This window comes from Suricata suricatta, chromosome 14, assembly GCF_006229205.1.
Source record: "Suricata suricatta isolate VVHF042 chromosome 14, meerkat_22Aug2017_6uvM2_HiC, whole genome shotgun sequence".
NCBI lineage: Eukaryota > Metazoa > Chordata > Mammalia > Carnivora > Herpestidae > Suricata > Suricata suricatta.
The window spans coordinates 12306759-12312844 of NC_043713.1; positions in this window are offsets into that span (position 1 = coordinate 12306759).

Sequence of the window (6086 nt, forward strand, 5' to 3'; positions counted from 1 at the left end):
CATGTACTGGTTTCTCTTGCATACAAAGCCTCTTCTCTATAAAGAGTCTGATTAACAGGTAAGGGTGAGGCTGTGTGTGTTCCTGCCTATTGTCTTAGATGTTGAAATGGACCTATCATTATATATAGTTACCCCTGGAGCCCTAATTTCACACGAACTGTACCCATCTAGTGGACCATGGCTCTTGTATTTAGTTTCTTTTTGTTACAATGGATAGCTTCCACCCAGAATGCATTAAGTGAAGTATGTATAACAATGATTTTAAAATTTTTTAACATTTATTCATTTTTGAGAGACATAGAGAGACAGAGCATGAACAACGGAGGGGCAGAGAGAAGGAAGACAAAGAACTGAAGCAGGCTCCAGGCTCTGAGCTGTCAGCACACAGCTCAATGCAGGTATGAACCCATGAACTATGAGATCATGACCTGAGCCAAAGTTGGATACTTAACCAACTAAGCCACCCAGATGCCCTTGAGATATATATAGCAATGATTTTTAATCCAGCAGATCTATGGATAAGATTCAAGAAGTCTTTGAACTTAAATTTGTATGTATAAGTTCTTATATATACACGTTGTGATATTTTAATCTGACTCTTAAAGGAAGCATTTATTTCAAAATAAAGGATCATGACAAGCAAAGCTCCTAGTGGCCTCACACAGTACCCCTGTGTTTCATCCTTCCCCTTCTTTGGGGTCCACCCTCTCTGCTCTAGCTGCTAGATGTCATCATCATGTAAAGACTACTAAGCTGAATCTTCAGAAATCTTTATCTTTTGCCCCCAAATTCATTCAGTCATGAAGTCTTGATCCTACATTCATTTCAACCAAAGGCTACGTACGAAATCTACCTTCCTTCTACCCTTAAGACCTGCATTCCGGTCCAGACAATCACTGCTTCCCAGCTTGACCACTGTCCACTTCTCCCTGATAATAGTCTTGTAGCACTCTAGCCCAGCCACCACACAGCAAACGCAATCATTCAAAATGCAACCTTGAAAACATCACTCCTTGAAGCCTTTCCTGCCTTTGCACCAGACTTAGAACTAAGGCAAACCCCACATAGTGGTGCCCAGGGCCCCGGTCCTGCTCCTCCTGTCCCCTTTCACAGCCCTCTGCCCTCACATTCCACAGTGACCCCTGCAGCTCTCAGAGGAGCCTGTGGTCTTTTACTTGTGGGCCTTGGACATGCTGATGCCTCTACTGGACCCCTCCTCCCCTCTCCTCCTTGTCCCTTTACCTACTCATTCCTTCTAGTTTGAGCTACAAGAGTACCTTCCTCCAGGACGCCCTCCTGTCCTTCCAGCACTGGTTGAGAAGCCCCTACTGCACACTTCCACAGCATCTCTGCCCTGGGTCACAGAACTTACCACACTGGTAGGATTTGCAAAAATTCATAGTTCCATCCAGCCAAAGACTCAAACTCTTAGCAGCATTGACAAGTCTTGTCTGAAGAGACACACTTGGAGAGAAATTTTGCTTTTAAAAATGGAATGTTTTAAAAGTATCTAGAAAGTATTTCTGTCTGTCTTCTTTTCCCTCCATACTCTCTTTCCATTATGCTCCCTTTTCCTCTCCCTCTCAATGCACTGAGCATATCAAAGTACATTATTTTCTTTGTTCAAATTAAAAGCCAATAATAAAATTCAGTATTTAGAAAAGATTAGTCACCTTAGTTTCACTCGAAAACTTTCATGTTTCAAGTAGAATGGTATTCGTGCTTTTGGTTCACAGTGCCACAGACAAGAAACAAGGAGAAGTAAAGAGAGTATCAAAGAAATGTCCCATAACACAATTAAGTTCTGATAGCCAACACTTAGCCACTTGGAGGCAAACTCACTGTGGCTTCCTCTTCTTCCAGGTGCTGCCGGCATCTACAGGGAAGATTAAGCTTATGAATGCTCTTCTAGTCATGAGTCTTTGCAAATTCTAGATTTGGCAGTCAGGACAGAAATGAAATATTAGTGTCATATGATAACCAGATTACAGACACATATGCTGCCTTTCTCTGTGGATGACTAGAACTCAGTAAATGAAGGGGTTTAGAATGTGCAGAAGAGAAATTACAAAGAGAGCAGAATATATGTGTCCCTTGTCTCAGAGAGTTTATACTTCGGAGAGTTTACAGTTAGAAGAGTTCGTACTATCATTATCATTCCTATATAAACTCTCCAAAAGTTTATTAGGACAAATAACACATAGTCAAATTAAATCACCTAAATCATAAAAGTGTAAATGACCCAAATATAAGAACACAGAGTCATGTAATTATGGATTTGCCCAAATTTATAAGAGGTGTGGTGTTTTAGGAAAGCCTGAGGTCATCAGAGACACATGGTGTCAGTCAGTAGGATGCCAAAGAAGAAGTGAGCCCCGTGAGGTTGGGGTGTGAGATGAGGGGACCCTGAGAAGAGCCAAGGTGCAAGTGAGATTGATAATGAAGTCCAAGGCAGTGCGTTATGATGGAAAGAGCACACCTAATCTTAGGCAATTGCCCAACTTCTCTGATCCTCATTTTCCTTATGGAATAAAAACAACATTAATAATCATAATAGTTTCCACCTTACAGGACTGTAAGCTTAATTGAGATGGGGGTCTGTGAAAACATTTTGTAAATGATAAAGCAGTGATGGGGGGTAAAGAAGATGGCAATGTTGCTCTTCCTCTTCATTGAAGAATGGGTAGAAGAAAGCTTCTTCCTGTTCTAGCTTCCTGCAGAGATAGAAGAGCCAGCAGTGCTCTTTCACCCTTTTTTAAGAGCTTGCCTTTACATTGGCTTTGGCACATGATCGGTGGAACACAGATGCTCTCAAGGAGGCACTCATGGAGGTAGAGACAAGTGCTCACAAGGGTCCCCGCTATATGGCCAGAGTCTTAGTCTATACTACACTCTCTGATTTTTGCCTTTTTTGAGGACCTTTAGAGAATTTATTCATTTAAAATGAAGAAGGGATACTCACCATACCTACCATATGCCACACCCTGCCTTTAAAGGGCTTATACTCCAGCAAGCCAGATGCACACCTACACATGCACACACATGCTAACAGAACATAGCAAGAAATTTGAGCACAGCTTTCGTAAAAGTAGGCACGATATGTTCTGCAGGTCAGCTTGAATGGAGATCTCCCCAGGGAACACGCATATGGTCAGATTCTTGATTAATCTGACAGATATTATGTGAAGATGGAGAGAGTGTGCTACTCAGAGGGGACAGGTTGCACAACATGAAATAGTGGATTTGGTTTTCTTTAGTTCAAGGTATGTTGAGTTTAGAGTCTTGTCAAGGAGTGGCCAAACCAGGCAGAGAACAGGATAAGGAAAACTGAGGAAGGCCTGGAGTGCTACGCTAGAGTTTAGGCTCTATCCTTAGGTGGTAAAGAGCCATCGAGTGTTTTATAAGAAAGTGGCTTGCTCTCATCTGTGTTTCAGGAAGATAACTGGCAACTAGGATGAAAACAGGGACACCTGAGTAGCTCAGTCAGCTGAGCATCCAACTTCAGCTCAGGTCAAGATCTAGAGGATTGTGAGTTCGAGCTTGCATCGGGCTCTGTGTTGCCGACTCGGAGCCTGGAGTCTGCTTCAGATTTTGTGTCCTCCTCTCTCTCTCTGCCCCTCCTCCACTGACACTCTCTCTTTCTCTCCCTCTGAAAAATAAATAAACATTAAAAATTTTTTCTTAAGAAGGAAACAGAAATCTTCACGACTTTGGGCTTAAGAGTGAAAGGGAAATACAAGTTGCAAGAAGCAAGAAGAAAAGATCAGCAACAAACAACAGAAGTAGTTTGAGTTTGCTTAAACTCAAGCAGTGCTCATGGGAAGAAAGAAAAGAAGATAAATTCAAGAGACATTTTAGGGGTGCCTGGGTGGCTCAGTCAGTTAAGCGTCCAACTTCAGCTCAGGTCATGATCCAGTTTGTGAGTTCGAGCCCCGCGTCAGGCTCTGTGCTGATAGCTTAGAGCCTGGAGCCTGCTTCAGAATCTGTGTCTCTGCCCCTCCCATGCTCATTCTCTGTCTATCAACAATAAAAAATGTTTAAAAAAATTTTAAAGACATTTTAGTGGTATGACCAGTGAACAGTTCCAATGTGAAAAAGAAGGAATATACAATGATAATCTTGATTTTTTGAGCTTGAAGTTTTAGATAACATTTGTCCTTAACTAAAGGTGGGCCCCCAAGAAGACCATGTGGAGGCTGGTGATGTGTTGTGGCCGAGACATGTATTGTCTTACTCTAGGACATTCAGGTGGATGTTTCAGGAGACAGTCGTGAATCTGGATGAAGCTACACACAGAAACAGGTGTCATCAGCTATTATGCAAGCCAGGTGGGATCATACAGAGAAAGAATTTTGAGTAAGAGAAGAGCAGCTTTGGAAATACTTATGGTTAAATAAACAGATTGAGAAAAACAAAACATGACCCTAAAAGATAAAAGTAGTCTTTGTATGACTTTGTATGACTTACAAGATCAATGACTTGATGTTATACCAAAGTGGTCCCTGAGGTCTCATTTCCATCTCACATCACACCCTTGAGACTAACGACTACCTTTATTCAAAAGACACATCGAGTGCCTATTATACATTAAGTATTGTTCCAGGGTAGGTGTTGGTCACAGAAACTAATCAGTCATGGCTCCTGCCTCAAGTAGCATGAAGCTCAGTGCTAACAGAAAAGTTCAACAGCTATTACCTCTGTTGCCCCTGAGCCAGAGATGTACTGACAACACTTAGACTTGTGAAAGTTACACCAAACTAAGCTTAGATCATGACTGGACAAGGCAGTCCTTCTCTGTGTGTCTGGGGTCCTTAACCATGAGATGGACATATGGGCAGGACCAACCAACCACAACTACGAGGAAACTTCTACCAGTTTTTCCATACGATTCCCTTACAGACCTGACTCTCATTCCCCCTGGTGCTTGCTTCACACCTCAGCAGCTGTGAGTCCCACAGAAAATGCTGTCAGCAGAGAAGGGCGTCCATCCTGTATCTCTATCACCTAAGAGCAGAATCTAGAAGAAGTATGTCATTTTTCAATGCAATAGGTAGAAATGAAGTTAATCAAAAAATTACTTCCTAAAAAAAAATACCACTGAATATCAGTTAATTTCACTCCCCCCCCCTCATAAATATCTCTTAAAGACATTATAGTTACTTCAGGCATGGCAGGTTAGTGATTAGTTATTTGGTCAGAGGCTTTTCTACCTCTCTCAAATCATGTGACATTGACTCTTCCATGCTATATTCATGGACTTCAAAATATTTGTTGAAAATCAACTCACCGCTGGGGTGAATATTATGCACCTCAGTTCCATGCTATAGATGGCTCCGGATTTACATAATTCCTATTCAGATGAAAGTCTTCTGTGACAACATAATTCAATAGGTTGTTAGTGTTTGTAAAATTCTAAGTGAGGTCAGCTTGGTCTACTCATTCTCAATGTACTTTGGATCTGTTTTGTAAAGTTACTTGTGTCTTATTATAAATATTCATATATGCAAATCATTTTCCAAATGAACTTAAATCTTAGTATTTAAAATTACCTTATTGGCCTCTGTGTCTATAAAAGTAACTTTTATGTGTAACAATTTAGCAACACTGACCAGATCAGATTCATACTATAAAAGCATTCTTTCTTGCTTATTGGCCTTGGCCTACCAGATAAAGAAAGTGCTGGTAGTCTCATCATTGGTTAGAGGAGAACAATCACACTGTCCAGCTTTTTGTATTTATTTATTCTGATAAATAAGAGAAAAAACTTGTGAAATATGCAGCACATGAAATATCTACTGTAAATAACAATAGCAATAGCGAAAAGATATTTAATATTTGAAAAACTATGTACATATTAAGTCTCTATCAAGGGGGAAAAATCTGTATCAAGGAAAGACCAAAAGACATGAATGTGAAGTTATTAATGAAATATTTTAGTTGTCCCTTAATCCATCTAATTAGTCACTGGTTTCAAATCATATGCATGAAAGTCAGCTCTAACGTCTTCTTAGGTCAGGAAGGAAAGTTATCAGTAGCTGGATTTCCTTCCAAGCTCATTAACCATGAAACCAGAATACCTGGGATAA